The sequence below is a fragment of the Protopterus annectens genome, chromosome 14.part0 (assembly GCF_019279795.1).
Source record: "Protopterus annectens isolate FY-2018-M chromosome 14.part0, PAN1.0, whole genome shotgun sequence".
Lineage (NCBI taxonomy): Eukaryota > Metazoa > Chordata > Ceratodontiformes > Protopteridae > Protopterus > Protopterus annectens.
Window position 1 is genome coordinate 383,331,040 of NC_056748.1, and position 21,399 is coordinate 383,352,438.

General features: G+C 44.3%; 1 protein-coding gene across 4 annotated transcripts in view; it reads left to right on the forward strand.

Moving 5' to 3' along the window:
• P4HA1 (prolyl 4-hydroxylase subunit alpha 1) overlaps window positions 1-21,399 on the forward strand; it is a 635,357-nt gene that overhangs the window by 497,539 nt on the left and 116,419 nt on the right. The window lies entirely within an intron of this gene.

Genomic DNA, 21,399 nt, shown 5'->3' on the forward strand with positions numbered 1-21,399 from the left:
ACCAACGTACCATAGCTTGTGCCCTTCCATGTGGTGTACGTCCAGTGTATGACCTAAGCCTTAAGGCGGGGGGAGGAACATAAGGGGGTGTACACTAAAGCCTCACACCTTCTTTGCTGCAAGTCAGAATACAACACCCAGTCTTTGGTCTGTTGGCTGTATGTCTCCTAGCCAATTACCTAGCTGTTTGGGCAGAAAAGTACCCCTTTGGGAACCCTTGCTTTTTCTCTAGCCCCCCCCCCCCCCAAACACCTTTATTGAATTATCACTTGTGACATAGGCAAATTTACATTCATATGAAAGTAATCAAAGTATATTAACACAACAAACATTATACTTCACATATATTGCTATCATATAACCTAAGCAGTGTTACATAAATTATTCATGTTTTTTTTTTTTTTTTTTTACAAGATACGTCTTCATTAAAGTATCACTTACTACATAGACCGTCATACATTTATTTAAATGAAAACATACCACAATGACATAATCTTAGTCCCAAACATTTTACATCACAAACCCTACTAACACACTCCAGTTGCCACTTTTTCTTAGTTTAATATATATTTTTTTAAGTTCATGTCATGCAGAAAAGGAAAATGTGATTGTGGGAGACAGATTCCCCATAAGGACTATCATGATAAGCATTTTGCTTGGGAGTAAAGCATAACAACAGGGGGTGTTCCATTTGCCAGTTTTTCATTCCTAACACCCTGCATAGCCACTTGTCATCTTTATCTATTTACATGGAAAATTAGCATTTTACTGTTCTCGCTCAAGGCACAATATCACCCGATTCTTATGTACAGCCTCTTCAAAAGAAGTCTAGGAAATTTAAATCTGAGACATCAGCCATCCATCCACACCCATCATGTGTCTGAGACCTTGGACCATCTGGTTCTTAAGTCAGTTCCTGTTATTGTAACCCAGTTGGAGGCTGATATGGGGCATGTCATCCCCATGTCCATCAGGGCTGATTGCTGACAAGAAGGGTGAACTGAGGCTAGCTCTTTCAGAAGTACTGGGGGCATGTATTCCTCATGTCCTTGTTTGAGAGGAAGTACCCAGTTCCCTAACTGAGGTGCGACAGGGCTGTAACCCTATGAGACTTGTGGGGGCCGAAATCCTCACTACAAATACGCAGAAGACTAAGAATGTCTCTCCTGAGGTAAGACCCTCAAAAGGAATGACTGGACTTTACACAGGGTCTTTTTAAAGCTCATATGTCACTGAAACCCTCTCAGGGTTTTCAGGTTCCCTCTGCTGTAGGGACCTCGTTTTTTTTTTCTCTACTCCTTTTAAAGAGGCATTGTGATTCCTCTTCAGAGGATGAGGACCTGAGTTATGGTGAAAACTCTCTTCTCTGTTCCTCTCAGATTCATTCTCCCTTAGCTGCGACTCCTGATGAGTGAGATTCTCTTGATTCCCTCATAGAATAACTTTCCTTTGGGAAAACTGCAGTCAGAATGATGCATCATTTCCAGTGAGAGAGTTCTAAAATGTCTGTTTTGCAAATGTATTACAATTTACTCCAGACAGAGACTCCCAAACCTTCTGCTATTCCACTACTGTTGGAAACGCTGTTCGATAAGTTTGTGTAAGCCTGTCAGAGTCTAGACTGTCATCCTCCTGCCCCTAAAAAAAACCTGATAGGTTTTATAAGATTCAAACCCATCAGAAATTCCTTTTCAGAAGACTTTCTGATCCTTCTGTTAATTTTCTGCAGACAAACCTGCTAAATTGTTCACCTCCCCAAAAGTCTTACCTGATGATAAAGATAGAGCTGCATATTTGGCAAAAAAGTATAAACTTGTACTATTTTGGCATTTAGAGCCATCAACTGTCAGACCCACATGATGAGGTATTTATCTTTTCTTTCTGAGCTTTTGAATATCTTGGGTGATTTGCCTGATTCTGACAATAAATGGTCAGCCTTTTTCTTCCTTAGTTCTGCTTCCCAGGTAGACTGACTGTCTTATCAAGTTCAGCTGTGATGCCGCTGATGCTTCTTCCAGGGTGGCTGTGTCTGGGTCAGTCATTCAAGGATATGCTTGGCTTAGACTCTCCTCTCTTCCTGAGCATACTAAATCCCTTTTGGATACTCTAAATGTGTTTGGGTTTGAAGCTGCAGGCCTTTTTAAAGTTCTACATAAAGTGGTACAAGACCTGAAACAAACTTTCTTTTCCCCTCTCCTAGAGTATGACAGGAATTCTTCTAAAGCAGGTCTGTTTGTTTGGAGGCAACAAAAATGGCCTCAAAAGGGTAAGTGGCCCACAAAGGTTAGATTTCCTGAGAAAACAGGGCAAGATTCAAAATCCTTCCTTTCCTGACACTGTTTCCCTGTGTGTGTCCTCCTTTCCTTCTGCTCAGCCAGGTTATTTTTCACAAAGGCTGTTCTTATCCCTTCCATTTTGGCAACAGATCACCACAGACCAGAGGATGTTCTTCGTGTTTCACTGTTGCAGTCATCACACTTGGATTATCCTGCCAGGGGTAGCCCTCAGATGGCCCGAATACCAGAGGCTTAGTATTTCTGCGTCAGTTGCTGTCGCTCCACGACTGATGTCAGGTCGCCAGTGGTATAAAAACAGGCAGCCAATGCCATTACATCAATCTTTCTTGTTGAGGAGCCCGAAGCAGAAGCAGTTCGCATGAGTGTCGGTCGGCCGCTACCTGAGTTTTCGTTTCCGAATTGAAGTTGAAGTCTTCTAAAGATAAGTACCCCGTTGTGGATTCTTTTTTCTTGCTCTAACCGATGTCAGAAAAAGTTAACAATTATCTCGCCTGTGGCAAGCAAATACCACACCAAGACTTCCATTCTTACTGCGTCACCTGTTTAGGCCCAGAACATGATGTCCCTCGCTGTCACTTTTCTGCTTTCTTCAATGCCAGAACTGTACGTCGTCAGGCCCTTATTCTAGCTAAATATTTTCGCGATCAGTCCTCGTATTCCGATATTGCTTCGGTAAGCCATCCGACTACGAATCTTCCAAAAAAAGTAAGGATAAAGACAGAGACAAACCGCACAGGTCCAAAACTGCCGACGACCCTTCCGTTAAGCAAGTCATCAGTTCTTCTGTCCACAGTGAGGCACTTTCGCAGCCCCTGATGCCCGCTTCTGTGGATTCGCAGGCCTTTACTGAGACCCGTTCAGAGTCTGGTATGCAGCAAGACTCTTCTTCGACTAAGGATCCTGCGGATGTCTCTACCTTGGATGGGTCCGGAGCCGCTGAGCAGGCACCGGCTTCCGAGGAAGTTCTTTGCACTACTGATACTCGAGACAAACCAACAACTTCTTTCACATCTTCAGTTCTTTCTAAAACTACTGACTTTCTAAGGCCCAGGGTACGAACTACACCTAAAAAACCAACGACGCAAGGTCGGGCACCTGCTTCCATGCCTCAGTCTCAAATGCTTAAAATGGCAGAAGATCTTATTATGCTTATAAGGGCAAGCCAAGATACCCCTTCCAAAAGAAAGAGATTTGTCCTCAGTAGCTTTATCTGAACAGGAGTCCAATGACGCTGAGGTTTCTGAATATAAAGGCATGCAACCCCTCTCTGCTTATGAGGATTCTGATGCAGAGGAATCCATTCCTTCTGCCTCTCCTCCCAGGGATTTTTCATTTGGTGAAACCCTACATACTTTAAGGGAACATTTTCAGTGGTAATGTCAGAACTTTCCTCAGTCAAAAAAAGAGACTCTGAATTCTTAGATTTACCACATCACAGATCTTTAGCCATTCCTCCTGTCCTGGATGTTGTTAATGATGTTTTTATGGAATCCAGTTTGACTCCTGACACCCTTCTTCCTGCTCCCAGGAAACCTGATGGGTACTACAGAGTCCCTGACTCTCACAAATTTCTTTTCAAGAATCCTACTGCTGACCCAGAGGTCATCTCTCAAGGACCTAAAGGAATTAAAGCAACCTCAGCTAAGAATCCCACCTCGTCAGACAGAGATTCCCCGAGCTTTAGACAGATGGGGTAAAAAAGTATACACCTCTGCAATTCTTGCTGTTAGAGCACTAAATAGTCAGCTCCACGTGCTGAAATATCAGCAGCATACCATGGAACTCTTCAAACAGAAAATATCTTCCTTTCCTGCTTGTGCAGAAAATAAAGAATTACAAGATCTCATGCATTCTGCAAGCCAAGTTACTAAGCACACCTTGCAATGTGGCTTTGACGCATTTGAAACATCTTGCAGGGCAGCAGTCACTGGTTCTGTCCTTAGAAGGCATGCTTGACTTAAGGAACAGATCTTGCCAGACCATGTCAAATCAAAATTATTGGACGCACCACTGAATAAAGACAATTTGTTTGGCACCAAGGCAGAAGAGGTCTTAAAAAAGATGGAAGAAAAAGCTAAATCTATGCAGACAGTTAAAGACTTCTTACAGGTCCAGCCTCTGAGGTTCAGTAGGCATTGCCCCTCCAAACACTGGTCCTTTCCGGCCCCCTTCAGGCCAACTCAACCAAGACCCAGGGGAAGCAGACCCTCCCAGACAGCAGACCCAGGGAATGCAGAGATCTAAACAATGGATTTCTTCCTCTTCAAAGACGGAGTGTTAAGCCACCCCTTTATGGTAAGAACTCACAATGACTTTACACCTCCACCCCTTACCTCTCCCCAGTGACTTGTGCCCCTAGAAGGAAAACTCTCCTTTCATGCAAACAGCTGGGCCTTTATTACTAACGACCAATGGGTCCTCAACATAGTGTCCAAGGGATACAAATTTTATTTTCACACTCTGCCAACACCAAAAGGGTTCCCAGATCTTCCTCCAAACCAGTGAGCAGAGGCCAAAAAGCAAGTTCATTCCCTGCTCTCCATGAGGGCAATACAGCATGTCCTTGCAGACCAGCTAGGCCAAGGTTTCTATTCCAGACTCTTCCTGGTACTCAGAAAAGAGGGCACCTGGCGCCCAATACTCGATCTATCCATTCTAAACACCTTTCTGGTGATACTAAAATTCAAAATGCTCACCCTCCAGCAGCTTCTTCCTATGCTTTCCAGGAATGCTTGGTTAGCCACCCTAGACCTAAAAGAGGCCTACCTGCACATCCCAATCAGAGAATCTTGCAGGAAATGTCTACGTTTCAGGGCAGGATCTATGCACTTTCAGTTCTCTACACTTCCCTTTGGCTTATCCACTGCTCCCAGAGTTTTCACAAAATGCCTGGCTCCAGACAAAGAAATATTCAAATTTACCCCTACTTAGACGATTGGCTGATTCAGGCAGACACTCAGGAAAAGCTGTTACAGCACCTGACCTTTGTAAAGGACCTACTGACCTCCCTGGGGTATACTATCAACAAAAATAAATCAGAACTAGTCCCCACACAAAAAATTGTATTCCTTGGAGCAATCCTGGACACAGCATCCCAGATGGCATTCCTTAATCCAGAAAAAGAAGCCTACCTGACAGGCTACTTCTCTCAACTAGCTACCAGAACCCAGTTGTCCACAAGGAAAATCCTGCAAGCTCTAGGTTTCATGGCCTCATGCATTCTACTCATTCCATATGCCAGACTGCATATGAGGAAACTACGATGGTACCTAAAAAGCCTTTTGTTTCAACACTCTCAAGACCTGGAAACTATCATAACTATGATACCCTGTCTAAGGAAAGACTTTCTTTGGTGGGCAGCAGCATGCAACCACAACAAGAGCCTTCCCTTCTCTCAACCCCATGCCACCCTGACCCTTACCACAGATGCATCAGACTATGCCTGGGGTGCACTCAGGGCCATTAGAGCCCAAATCAAGTACATCTGCACATCAACCAAAAAGAGATGCTAGCTGTTCAGCATGCCCTGACAGCTTTCAGACCTCTACTCTCCCCGGGGCCTCTAGTTATCAAAATAGACGACACCACAGTGATGTGGTATATCAACAAGCAGGAGGAGACTCACTCTTAGCCTCTCTGCAGGCTCGCCATGACCCTTTGGCACGCTGCCTCAGCCATGCAAATACAGCTGCTAGCACATTTCCTGCCAGGCTCCCTAAACTCTCTGGCAGACAACTTAAGCAGAAACCTGCTAGACCCACACGAGTGGCAGCTAGACGACAGAACCTTCAACCTTGTAACCAAGAAATGGGAAACCCAGAAGGTGGACCTCTTTGCCTCACACTTCAATCATCAGCTCAGCAAATTCTGCACCAGGAAAACTCACAGCAAGACCTGGAAAGTGTATGCTCTATCCTTCCTCTGGGTAAACCTCTCAATCTGTGCATTTCCCCCTCTCCCACTCATTTCAAGGGTACTGCTCAAAATAAGGGAGGAAAAACCAAGGGCAATCTTGATTGCCCCAGACTGGCCACGCAAGCACTGGTACCCACTGCTGCACAGCCTGTCACCTCTGCCACCATGGCACCTACCTCATATCCCAACACTCCTGACCCAGAAGCATGGAGAATTCGTGCATCCACAATTGCAAACCCTGAACCTTGCAGCCTGGCTTATTCCCTGACCTCTCCTCCAGCTGCCAGCCTAAGCAAACAAGTCCTGGATGTTATACGTGAGGCCAGATGCCCCAGCACTAGAAAATCCTATGCTGACAAGTGGAAAAGGTATTGCACCTGGATCCAGGCTAAGGGAGCCAAAACAACTCAGCCCTCCCTACCTCTCATCCTGGATTGCCTAATAGACCTACTACACAGGGGTCTGTTCTTCTCTTCTATTAAAATTCATGCCACTGCCATCTCTGCTCATTACAGCACAGAGCCACCTCTTTTTTCACACCTTCTCATCAAACAGTTCCTAAGAGGGGCTAACAACTTAAGGCCACCCAGAAGAGTTCCTACCCCAGCTTGGGACCTTAACTTTGTGAAGGAAAAGCTCACCCTACCCCCCTTTGAGCCTGCAGCTTCAGCAGAGTTAAATACCTTTGGAAAACAGCCTTGCTTCTGGCCATCACTTCAGCTAGAAGAGTTTCAGAGCTACAAGCACTCATGGCTGTGGAGCCCTTCATCATTTTTCATGCTGACAGGGTCTCCCTCAGGACTAATCCACCCTTCATGCGTAAAGTGATGTCCAGTGTGGTTCACAACCAATCCATTCATTTGCCCACCTTTTTTCCCTAACCCACAGAACGGGGGGGAAAGGATTCTGCACTCTCTAGATGTGCACAGACAGCTCAGATTTTATCTGGATAGGACTAAATCTTTTAGCAGAACTGACCAGTTGCTAGTCAGCTTCACAGCAGGGGCAGAGGGCAAGAACATTTCCAAACAAACAGTCTCCAAGTGGCTAGCACACTGCATCAATTTCTGCTACAAACAGCATGGGAAACCACCCCCAAAGGGGGTCAGGACACATTCCACCAGGGCAAACTCCACCTCTGCAGCTTTTCTCAGAAGGGTCCCCACCAGGGACATACTGGAGGCCGCAACATGGACTTCTGTTCATACCTTCACCAAGCTTTACCACCTGCCCATCTTCTCCAAATCCAGGGCAGGTTTTGCCACAGTAGTCTTTCAGGGCATCCTAGCCAGCCCCCAGTCTTCTTGACTGCCTCCCCCCTTTTCTTCAGCTTTGGGAATCAACCCAAGTGTGACTACTGCAACAGTGAAACACGAAGTACATAGTACAGTTGTGTACACTTACCATAAATGTAGATGTTCGAGTGTATTCACTGTTGCAGTCCTGGTTTCCCACCCTCCATCCCCCTTCTCTCTCTTCCTCTTTCCTTACAGGGAATTTTTGGTATTTATTTTCTACTGATGGTGATGTTCTTCGTGTTTCATTGTTGCAGTCATCACATTTGGGTTATCTGCTTGCAGTAGCCCTCAGTCGGCCTGATTAACAAAGTCTTGGGTCCTACGTCAGTTGCTATCTCCTCTTCCATGATGTCAGGTTGTCAGGGGTATAAAACATGCAGCCGACATCATTACATCAGTCTTTCTTGCCGTGCGGTGCCCAAAGCAGAAGCAGTTCATAAGTGCCAGTCGGCCGACTCCAGAAATTTTCATTTTCGAGTTTCAGAACCGAAGTCTTCAACTAAAAGCTAAGTACCCCGTTGGGGAAACTTTTTTTTGCTCTAAACCAATATCAGTAAAAGTAAATAATTGCATTTCGTGTGGAAAGCAAATATCTCATAAAGATTTTCATTCGTACTGTATTCCTTGCCTAGGCCCTGACCTCGACATACCTTACTGTCGGTTTTGTGTCTTATTTCAACCACAAACTGTCCATCGTCTGTATATTTTTTCGCTTCTAAATATTTTGGTGCTCGGTTTAATTATCCCAATATGTCTTCAGTAAGCCATCCGACTACCGACATTCTGAAAAAACACAAAGATAAAGACAGAGACAGGCTGCCGAGACTTTTGCAACCCCTGTTACCCGCTACTTCAGATTCGCAGGTCTCTACTGAGACCCATTCGGAGTCCGGTATGCCATGAGATGCTTCAACTGTGGAACCTGTGGATGTCTCTACGTTGGATGAGTATGGAGCCGCTGTGCAGGCACCGGCTTCTGGGGGTGTATTCAGGCCTACTGACTTGCATATTAAACTGATGCCATCTTCTTCAAGGCCTAAAACTCAAACCATGCCTAGAAAACTGACGCCCAGACTGCATGGTCAGGCCTCTGTACCTAAAAAACAAATGATAAGAATGACTGAAGACCTTATTACTTTAATCAGGGGAAGCCAACCTTCCCCCTCTAACAGACCTAGGACTGAGTTTGCTTATGATACTTCTGACCAGGATTCTGAAATTTCTGTTACCTTTGATGAACAGGATTTACCCATATCTACCTATGAGGATTCTGATGCTGAGGACTCTATCCTCTCTGCTTCTCGCCCAGAGGATTTATTTTTTGGTGAAACCTTGCATATTCTCAGGGAGCTTTTTTGATGGGAAAGTCGGGATTTCTCTGACTTCTAAAAAGAGGCTTAGGGGTTTCTTACTCCTGTCCCAGCACAGGCCTTTAGCTATACCTCCTGTACGGGGCATTGTTGATGATGCCTTTTCGGAATCTAGCATGGCCCTTAACTCTTTACCTCCTGCTCCCAGAAAACCTGATAGATATTACAGGGTCCCTGACTCTCACAAGTTCCTTTTCAAAAATCCTACTGCGGATCCTGAAACCATTTCACAGGGACCCAAGGACATTAAGGCTTCTACTGCCAAAAATCCTACCCCCTCTGATAGAAACTCCAGGGCGCTGGATAGATGGGGTAGGAAGTTATACACTTCTGCAACTTTGGTCATTAGGGCCTTGAATTGCAAGTTTCATATGTTAAAGTATCAGCAGCATATTGTTGGATTGCTTAAACAGAAAATGATGTTGATTCCTGATTGTGCTGAAAATAAGGATTTACATGATTTAATGCATTCTGCTGAACAAGTTGGTAAACATAAGTTGCAATGTGGTCTTGATTCACTAGAGGCATCTTGCAGGGCTGCTGTAACTGGGTCTGTACTTAGAAGGCATGCTTGGCTTAAGGAGCAATCCTTGCCAGATTATGTTAAAGCAAAATTACTGGATGCTCCCTTAAATCAGGACCACCTGTTTGGCAACAAGGCAGAAGAATTTCTTAAAAAGATGAAGGAAAAAACTAAATCTATGCAAACGTTAAAGTATTTTTTTTTTACAAGTACAACCTCCGAGATGTAGTAGCTATTGGCCTCCTAAGAATTGGTCCTTTCTTGCCTCTTCCAGACCTTCTCAGTACAAACCCAGATCCAGCAGAGCATCCAGGCTTCAGTCCCAGGGTACGCACAGGACTAAGCAGTGGGGGCCTCCCACTTCCAAACTTGGGAGTAATAAAACTCCCCCCCTATTATAAACTGTCTCAATGACTTCTTTTTAAAACTTCCAAGCACTTCTCAACTGACTGCCCCTTTGGGGGGAAAGATTGCACTTCATGCAAAGAACTGGGGACTCATTACCCAGGACAAATGGGTTTTAAATATAGTGTCCCAAGGATACAGATTTCACTTCCACATGTTACCAACTCCAAGCGGTTGGCTGGATCTACCTCCAAATCAGTGGGCAGAGGCCCAAAAGCAAGTACTCTCTCTCTTAAGTATAGGGGCTACTCAATTGGTACAAGAAGAGGAAAAGGGACAAGGTTTCTATTCGAGACTTTTCTTGGTAACCAGAAAAGACAATTCATGGCGTCCGATCCCGGACCTGTCTACTCTAAACACCTTTTTGGTGATCCCAAAATTCAAGATGCTGACTCTTCACCAATTGCTTCCTATGCTAGGCAAAGATGCCTGGTTGGCAACACTAGATTTAAAGGAAGCATACCTGCACATCCCAATCAGGGAATCTTGCAGAAGATACCTGCGCTTCAATGCAGGCTACACGCGCCATCAGATGTTCTTCGTGTTTCATTGTTGCAGTCATTACATTTGGGTAATCTGCTGGCAGGTTGCCCTCAGTTGGCCTGAATTCCAAAGTCTTGGGTCCTGCGTCAGTTGCTGTCTTCTCTTCCATGACATCAGGTCGTCAGGGATATAAAACATGCAACCAACGCCATTTTCTTTAGTCTTTCTTGCCGCGCGGTGCCAGAAGCAGAAGTATTTCGCAAGTGCCGGTCGGCCGACTACTGAAATATTCGAGTTTGAGTTTTAGAACCAAAGTCTTCACTAAAGCTAAGTACCCCGTTGGGGAAACTTTTTTCTTGCTTTTTACCAATGTCAGAAAAAGTTAATATTTGTATTACTTATGAGAAGCAAATACCTCATAAGGATTTCCATTTATACTGTATTCCTTGCCTAGGCCCTGATCACAACGTGCCTGGCTGTCGGTTTTGTGCTAGATTTAACCAACGCACTATTAAGCATCTGTATATTTTTGCATGAAAATATTTTGGAAACAGATTTAACTACCCAGAAATGTCGTTGGATAGCAATCCGACTACTGGAGTACATAAAAAAGCAAAGAAAAGGACAGAGAAAGGCAGTCAAGATCCAAAACCGACGACAAAGCTTCTCCTAAGCCAGTCGCCGGTACTCATTGAGGCGCATTTGCAGCCCCTGATACCCGCTACCTTCGAGTCGCAGGCCTCTACTGACACCCATGTGGTGTCCGGCATGCTGCAAGATACTCAAGGTATTGAACCGATGGCTGTATCTCCCTTGGATGAGTCTGGAGCCGCTGAGCAGGCACCGGCTTATGAGGGTGTATTCAGACCTCAACATTTATATATCAAACCGACGACAGCTGCAAAACCAAAGGCAAAGACAACTTCTAAAACTAAAAAAACAATGCCTGAGCCACGTGCATGGGCCTCTATGCCGAAAAAACAGATGATCAAAATGGCTGAAGACCTTATTACCTTGATCAGGGGTACCCATCCCCCTCCAGATAAGAGGCCTAGGCAAGACACTGATTATGAATCTTCAGATCAGGTTTCTATTTTTTCTGATTCCTCTTCTGATCAGGAATTATCTTTACCTCCCTATGAGGATTCTGATGCTGAAGAGTCTATTCTGTCTGCACCTCCTCCAGAGGATTATTCATTTGGAGAACCCTTGCATACTTTGAGGGAGCATTTTCACTGGGAGAGTCAAGACTTCTCAGAATCAAAAAAGAGGCTCAGGGATTTCCTTCTTCACCCTCAGCACAAGCCTTTAGCCATTCGCCCTGCTTTAGACATTGTGGATGATGTGTTTTCGGAGTCAAGCTTGACCCCTGACTCCTTACCTCCGACTCCCAGTAAGCCTGACAGATATTACAGAGTCCCTAACTCACATAAATTTTTATTTAGAAACCCTGCTGCTGACCCTGAAACTATTTCATAGGGTCCAAAGGGAGTTAAGGCCTCAACAGCAAAAAACCCTACCCCTCTGACAGAGATTCAAGGACACTAGACAGATGGGGAAAAAAGGTTTATACATTTGCAACATTGGCAGTCAGGGCCTTAAACTGTCAGTTTTACATACTTAAGTACCAACAGCATGTTATGGGATTGCTGAAACGGAAAATGATGTTGATTTCAGAATGTGCAGAAAATAAAGAATTGCAGGAATTATTGCGTGCAGCTGAATAAGTTGGAAAGCATACTTTGCAATGTGGTTTTGATTCCTTAGAGACCTCCTGCAGGGCTGCAGTTACTGGATCTGTGATTAGGAGGCATGCCTGGTTAAAGGAACAAGATTTGCCTGATCATGTTAAAGCTAAATTGCTAGATGCACCTTTACAGCATGATTCTTTGTTTGGTATCAAGGCAAAGGAGGTTTTAAAGAAAATGGAAGACAAAGCGAAGTCTATGCAAACTGTTAAAGACTTCTTACAAGTGCAACCACCAAGATTCAGTAGACACTGGCCTACAAAAAATTGGTCCTTTCCTGCGTCAGACAGAGCTCAAAGGGGCAAATACAGACATCAAAAGGGTTCCAGATACCAGGCTCAAGATTCATGTAGGTCAAAGCAATGGGGCGCATCTACCTCCAAATCAGGGGGAGATAAAGCGCAAACCTACTGAAAACAGTCCCAATGACTTCCCTCTGCCTACACCAAGCACTTCTCTTATAATAATAACCCAGGACAAGTGGGTACTAAACATAGTATCACAGGGATACTGATTCCATTTCCACACTTTGCCAATGGCAAATGGTTGGCCAGATCTGCTCAAAAATCAATGGGCAGAGGCACAGAAACAGGTTATGTCCCTCATGGATATGGGGGCATTCATCCAGTACCAGAACAGGAAAAAAGACAAGGTTTTTACTCGACTGTTTTTGGTACCCAGAAAGGACAAGGCCTGGCAGCAAATACCGGATTTGTCAATTTTGAACACATACTAGACATTCCAAAATTTAAAATGCTGACTTTGCAGCAGCTGCTGCTCATGCTGGGCAAGAATGCTTGGCTGGTGACATTAGACCAAAAAGAGGCATACCTGCATGTCCCAATAAGACAATCGTGCAGAAGATACCTCAGATTTAAGGCTGGCTTAATGCATTACCAATTCTCTGCACTGCCCTTTGGCTTATCTACTGCGCCCAGGGTCTTTCCAAACTGCCTGGCACCAGTAATTGCATTTTGCAGACAAAGAAGTATACAAATATATCCTTATTTAGACGACTGTCTCATTCAAGCAGAGAACAAGGACACTCTTCTTCGACACCTGGCGTTTGTGAAAAAGGCTTCTAACATGCCTAGGATACACTATAAACAAAAAGAAATCACAACTGGTATCCTCTCAAAAGATAACATTCCTGGGTGCAAGCTTGAATACAACTGCCCAGATGGCTTACCTTACGCCAGACAAACAAAGGCAACTGATTACTTACTTCAAACTGATGGCAACAAAAATCCAGTCTTCTGCAAGACAAATTCTGCAGGCACTGGGCTTCATGGCATCCTGTATCCTACTAATTCCATGTGCAAGACTGCATATGAGGAAACTTCAGTGGTACTAAAAAGTTTATGGAATCAACATTCACACAGTCTGGAAACAATGATTCCTCTCATTCCCTGCCTGCAACAGGAGTTTCTATGGTGGACAAAGGCCTGTCACCAAAACATGGGACTGCCCTTCACTCAACCCCCTGCAAGCCAAACCTTAACAACAGATGCATCAGATTATGCCTGGGGGGCCCACATGGCAGGAAGATGCATTCAGGACATATGAGCTACAAAACAAATGCATCTACATATCAACCAGAAAGAGATGCTAGCTGTTCAAAATGCCCTAACAGCCTTCAAGGACTTTCTTCATCCAGGACAACTACTGATAAAGATGGACAACACCACAGTCATGTGGTATATACACAATCAAGGGGGCACACACTCTTGCACCCTTTGCAGATTAGCCATGGCACTGTGGGGCACAGCTTTGACCTACCAAATACATCTTCAAGCTCAATTCCTGCCAGGAAAATAAAACACTGGCAGACGATTTAAGCAGAAACCTTATGGATCCTCATGAATGGAAACTAAATCCACAAGTCTTCAGCATGATAACAGAGAAATAGGGGAGCCCAGACATAGATCTATTTGCCTCTCCTCAAAATTATCAACTGAAAAGATTCTGCACAAGGACTTATCACACACAAGCATGTAAAGTGGACGCAATATCCTTCAGTTGGAAAAACCTATCAGTTTATGCCTTTCCTCCACTGCCTCTTCTACCCAAGGTCCTCCTAAAAGTCAGACAAGAGAAGCCAAAGATGTATTTAATTGCCCCGGACTGGCCCCGCCAATACTGGTACCCAATCCTAAGGAACTTGTCTCAATACCCAGCTTGGACCTTGCCTCAAACACCACAACTACTGTCCCAGCAAAACAATCAGATCCTGCACAGTCAACTACAGATTCTGAACCTGGCAGCATGGCTAATCAGGTAATCAGACAAACAACACCTCTCAGTAAAGCGGTGATGGATGTCATTTTGGAAGCCAGAAGGCCTAGTACTAGAAAATCTTATGCTGCCAAATGGAAGAGGTTCTGTGCTTGCAATCAAGCACAAGGAACTGATACAGCAGAACCAAATATTCCTCAGATATTACAATACTTAACTGAGATGCTTGACAAAGGCCTAGCCTTCTCATCAATCAAAATCCATCCCTCTGCCATTTCGGCTCATTACAACACAGTGCCACCAATCTTTTCTCATCCTTTACTAAAGCAGTATCTTAGAGGAGCCAAAAATTTAAGGCCTCCTAGAAGATCATCATTACCTGCATGGGACCTCAATTTTGTGTTGGAAAAACTCACCCTGCCTCCATTTGAGCCAGCTGCTACCGTTGATATAAAGTTCTTATCATGGAAGACAGATCTGCTAATAGCAATTACTTCAGCAAGAAGAGTTTCAGAGCTACAGGCCCTCATAGCTGTAGAGCCTTTTTATCATGTTTTACCCAGACAGGGTGTCTCTGAGGACAAATCCTACTTTTATGCCTAAGGTGGTTTCCAGTGTGGCTCTTAACCAAACAATTCATCTGCCAACTTTTTATCCAAATCCCCTGAACAAAGGGGAGTGAATTCTACATTCCTTGGACGTTCACAGACAGCTAAGATTCTGCTTGAGCAGGACTAAAGCTCTAAGAAAAACTGAGCAATTACTAGTGTCATATGCTGCAGGGTCAGAAGGAAAGGCTATTTTAAAGCAGACAATTTCAAAGTGGATAAGCCACTGCATCCGTTTCTGCTACTTACGCCATGGTAAACCTGTGCCCAAGGGCATTAGGTCTTATTCCACCAAAGCTGCAGCTACCTCAGCAGCCTTTCTCAGAGGAGTACCAACCAAAGACATTCTAGAGGCTGCTACTTGGAATTCTGTTCACACCTTTACAAAGCATTACCATTTGCCTCTCTACTCCAAGTCCAGGGCAGGCTTTGCCACTGCAGTGCTGCAGAGCCTTATAGCCGCACCTAATGCTGTTTAGCTTCAGCCTCCCAACCATAGCTTTGGGATGCTACCCAAATGTAATGACCAGCAGTGAAACACGAAGAACATAGTACAGTTGTGTACACTTACCATAAATGTAGATGTCCGAGTGTATTCACTGTTGCAGTCCAGGTTACCCTCCTGCCATCCCCCTGTCATTCTGAATTTTCTTTCCTTCACTGTCTTCTACAACCTATGTGGTGTATTTGCTTGTAGATGAAGGTAAAGTTTATACTGATGCATGTGTTTATATGTGTATATATATGTATATATATATATATATATATATATATATATATCTATATATATCTCATTGCTACCTTTTTGGAGGCACTTGACATCAGGGGCAAGAAAAACTAAAGAAAATGGCATCAGCTGCATGTTTTATACCCTTGACGACCTGACGTCGTGGAAGAGGAGACAGCAACTGACACAGGACCCAAGACTTTGGAATTCAGGCCGACTGAGGGCAACCTGCCAGCAGATTACCCAAATGTAATGACTGCAACAGTGAATACACTCGAACATCTAAATTTATGGTAAGTGTACACAACTGTACTTTCTCTGCACTGCCCTTTGGCATATCTACTGCGCCCAGGGTATTCACAAAGTGCCTAGCTCCAGTCATTGCATTTTGCAAGCAAAGAAATATTCAAATATACCCATACCTGGACGATTATCTAATTCAGGCAGAAAACCAGGGCATACTTTTGAATCATCTGGCTTTTGTGCAAAGGGTGCTAACTTGTCCGGGGTACACCATAAACGAAAATAAATCACACGTGGTACCCTGTCATCAAATTATATTCCTGGGAGCAAGCTTGAATACAGCTTCCCAGATGGCTTTCCTCACGCCAGAGAAACAAATTCACATGACAACCTATTTCAAACAAGTGGCCACAAAATCCCTGCTATCTGCAAGGCAAACACTATAAGCCTTGGGGTTCATGGCCTCCTGCATTCTTCTAGTTCTATATGCAAGACTGCATATGAGGAAACTACAATGGTATCTAAAAAGCCTATGGTGTCAACATTCTCAGGATCTCGAAGCAATGATTCCTATCATACTTTGCCTAAGCCTAGAGTTCCTTTGGTGGGCAGAGGCCTGCCACCAAAACAAGGGACTACCATTCACACTACCCCCTGCCGCCCAAACCCTAACAACAGACTCATCAGATTATGCATGGGGGGCGAACCTGGCAGGGAAGTGCATTCACGGCAAATGGAACCCAAGTCAAATGCACCTGCACATCAATCTAAAAGAAATGTTAGCTGTACAGAATGCTCGGACAGCCTTCAAGGACCACATTCTTCCAGGACAATTAATGGTAAAGATTGAAAACACCACTGTTATGTGGTGCATAAACAAGCATTCTTACTCCCTCTGCAGTCTAGCCATGGCATTGTGGAACACAGCCTTGAGCTACCAAGTGCATCTACAAGCTCAATTCCTGCCAGGAAAACTAAATACACTGGCAGACGGACTAAGCAGAAATCTCATGGACCCACACGAGTGGAAACTGGAACCAAGGATTTTCAACATGTTGACAAGCAAATGGGGGAGCCCAGATATAGAACTGATGTTCTTTGTGTTTCTCTGTTGCAGTCATTACATTTGGGTAATCTGCTGGCAGGTTGCCCTCAGTTGGCCTGATTAACAAAGTCTTGGGTCCTGTGTCGGTTGCTGTCCCTTCTTCCATGATGTCAGGTCGTCAGGGGTATAAAACATGCAGCCGATGCCATTTTCATCAGTCCTTCTTGCCGCACAGTGCCCAAAGCAGAAGCAGTTCGGAAGTGCCAGTCAGCCAACTCCTGAAATTTTCGTTTTCGAGTTTCAGAACCAAAGTCTTCAACCTAAAGCTAAGTACCCCATTGGAGAAACTTTTTCTTGCTCCTTACCGATGTCAGTCAAAGTTAATAATTGTATTACTTGTGGGAAGCAAATATCTCATAAAGATTTTCATTTGTACTGTATTCCTTGCCTAGGCCCTGACCACAAAGTGCCTTGCTGTCGGTTTTGTGCTAAATTTAATCAACACACTGTTAAGCGTCAGTATATTTTTGCATCAAAATATTTTGACTCAAGATTTAACTATCCAGAAATGTCGTCGGTTAGCTATCCGACTACCGGAATACACAAAAAACACAAGATAGAGACAGATCGTCGAGGTCCAAAACCGACGACGAAGCTTCTCCTAAGCCATTCGCCAGTACTCAGTGAGGCGCTTTTGCAGCCCCTGATACCCGCTACTTTTGATTCGCAGGCCTCTACTGAGACCCATTCGGAGTCTGATATACCACGAGACACTTTTAAGTACTGAACCCAAGGATGTCTCTACCTTAGATGGGCCCGGAGCCGCTGAGCAAGCACTGGCTTCTGAGGGTGTTTTCAGGCCTTAAGATTTGTATATTAAACCGACGCCATCTTCAGAACCTAGGCCAGAATCAAATTCTGTGTCTAAAAAAACGACGCTTGGGCCACGTGCACAGGCCCCTATGCTTAAAAAACAAATGATCAAAATGGCTGAGGATTTAGTTACGTTGATCAGGCATTCTCATCCCCCTCCTGCTAAGAGGCCTAGGCAAGGCACTGACTATGAATCACCCGATCAGGTTTCTACTTCTTCTGATTCCTCTTCTGATCGGGAATTATCTATTGCACCTTATGAGGACTCTGATGCAGAAGATTCCATCCCTTCTGCTTCTCCTGAGGATTTTTCTTTTGGAGAAACTTTGCATACCTTAAGGGAACACTTTCACTGGGAGAGTCAGGATTTCTCAAAATCTAAAAAGAGGCTTAGGGATTTCCTTCTTCTTCCTCAGCATAGGCCTTTGGCTATACCTCCTGTTCTAGACATTGTTGATGGTGTTTTCCTCAGAATCCAGCATGGCTCCTGATTCCCTGCCTCCAGTTCCTAGTAAGCCAGACAGCTATTACAGGGTTCCTGACTCCCACAAATTCCTCTTTAAAAACCCTACTGCTGACCCTGAAACCATTTCTCTGGGTCCCAAGGGCACTAAGGCTTCTACTGCTAAAAATCCTACCCCTTCTGATAGAGACTCCAAGGCGCTGGATAGATGGGGTAAGAAGGTTTACACGTCTGCAACCTTGGCGATCAGGGCTTTAAACTGTCAATTTCATATGCTTAAATATCAGCAGCATGTCATGGGCTTACTTAAACAGAAAATTATGTTAATTTCTGACTGTGTGGAAAATAAAGAGTTGCAGGGTTTATTGCATTCAGCTGAATAAGTTGGAAAGCATACTTTGCAGTGTGGTTTTGATTCCTTGGAGGCCTCTTGCAGGGCCACTGTATCTGGATCTGTGATAAGAAGGCATGCTTGACTCAAGGAACAAAATCTGCCTGATCATGTTAAAGCAAAATTGTTGGATGCTCCTTTACAACAGGACAAAATCTCTAAGAAAATGTGAGCAATTACTGGTGGCATTTGCTGCAGGGGCAGAGGAAAAGGCTATTTCAAAGCAGACTATTTCAAAATGGATAAGCCATTGTATTAGTTTCTGCTACATGCACCGTGGTAAACCTGTCCCCAAAGGGATCAGATCCCATTCCACCAGGGCTGCATCTACTTCTGCAGCCTTTCTCAGAGGGGTCCCTACCAGAGACATTCTAGAAGCTGCCACCTGGAGCTCAGTTCATACGTTCACCAAACATTACCATTTACCGCTCTTCTCTAAATCCAGAGCAGGATTTGCCACTGCTGTCCTGCAGGGCCTTATAGCTGCTCCTAATGCTGTATAATTCCATACTCCCAACCATAGCTTTGGGATTTTACCCAAATGTAATGACTGCAACAGTGAAATACGAAGAACATAGTACAGTTGTGTACACTTACCATAAATGTAGATGTTCGAGTGTATTCACTGTTGCAATCCTGGTTACCCACCCGCCAGCCCCCTGTTTTTCTTTTACTATACCTCTTCTTTCTTTTACTATGCTCAAAAGCCTTTTTGGTGTATTTGCTTTTATTTGGAGGTATATTTGTTGTGTTCTAAATTACATGTGTATATATATATATATATATATATATATATATATATATAGTTTTTTTTTTTGCTCCCCATTTGGGGGGCACCTAACATCTGGGGCAAAAAAACCCATTGGCTGCATGTTTTATACCCCTGATGACCTAATTTCATGGAAGAAGGGACAGCAACCGATGCAGGACCCAAGACTTTATTAATCAGGCCGACTGAGGGCAACCTGCCAGCAGATTACCCAAAATGTAATGACTGCAACAGTGAATACACTCGAACATCTACATTTATGGTAAGTGTACACAACTGTACTTTTGCCTCCCCCCAGAACTATCAATTGGAAAAATGTTGCACAAGGACTCCCCACAGACAAGCTTGGAAAGTGGATGCTCTGCCCTTCAGCTGGAAAAACCTAACAGTTTATGCCTTTCCTCCTCGGCCTCTGCTCTTCAAAGTACTACTAAAGATCAAACAAGACAAACCAAGTATGATTTTGATTGCACCAGACTGGCCACGCCAACACTGGTACCCCCTCCTGCGCAGTGTGTCACTGTGGGCCCCATGGCACCTGCCTCAGACTCCTACCCTGCTGTCTCAGCAGGAGAACCAGATTCTGCACCCTCAGCTTCAAACACAGAACCTAGCAGCCTGGCTAATTACCTAATCTCTCCCTTACCATCCCCCAGGAAACCAGTGATGAATATCATTTTAGAGGCAAGAAGGCCTCGTACTAGAAAATCTTATGCTGAAAAATGGAAAAGATTCTGTGCCTGGAACCATTCTCAAGGGATGAGCACAGCAGTGCCGAATTTACCTCAGATTTTGCAATACTTAACTGAGATGCTTCACAAGGGCCTGTCTTTTTCCTTAATAAAAATTCATGCCTCAGCCATTTCAGCTCATTATAACACAGAACCTCCCCTCTTCTCTCATCCACTGCTCACGCAGTTCCTCAGAGGGGCCAAAAATTTAAGACCACCCAGGAGAGCTTCAATTCCAGCCTGGGACCTTAACTTTGTATTGGAGAAACTCACCCTTCCTCCTTTCGAGTCATTTGCTACTGCAGACTTCAGATTTTTTTCTTGGAAAACAACTCTCCTTTTAGCAATCACTTCAGCTAGAAGGGTATCTGAATTACAGGCCCTTATGGCAGTGGAGCCTTTCATCATCTTTCATGCGGACAGGGTATCACTCAGGACCAATCCATCCTTCATGCCCAAGGCGGTATCCAGTGTGGCTTTAAATCAGTCCATTCATTTGTCAACCTTCTTTCCCAATCCACAGAACAAAGAGGAACGGACTCTGCATTCCTTGGATGTGCACAGACAGCTTAGATTCTACTTGGACAGGACTAAACCTCAAAGAAAATCTGAGCAATTTCTGGTATCATTTGCTGTAGGGGCAGAGGGGAAGGCTATTTCAAAACAAACCATTTCCAAATGGATAAGCCATTGCATTCATTTCTGCTATAAGCACCATGGAAAACCTATCCCCCAGGGGATCAGACCTCACTCCACCAGGGCTGCATTGATTTCTACAGCCTTTCTCAGAGGCATTCCTACCAGGGACATCCTAGAAGCTGCTACCTGGAGTTCTGTACATGCTTTCACCAAGCATTACCATTTGACAATTTTCTCTAAATCCAGAGCTGGCTTTGCCACTGCAATCTTGCAGGGCCTTATAGCTGCTCCTAATGCTATCTAAACTCCTCCTCCCAACCATAGCTTTGGGAATCTACCCAAATGTAATGACTGCAACAGTGAAACACGAAGAACATAGTACAGTTGTGTACACTTACCATAAATGTAGATGTTCGAGTGTATTCACTGTTGCAGTCCTGGTTACCCTCCCTCCTTTCCCCTAACTTCTTTTGGCTATACCTCTACTTTCCTTTACTATGCCTAAAAGCCTTTTTGGTGTATTTGCTTTTTTGCTGGAGGTACACCTTTGTGTTTTTATGTTTAATTGCTCCCCATTAGGGGGGCACCTGACATCTGAGGCAAGAAAGCCTGATGTAATGGCGTCAGCTGCATGTT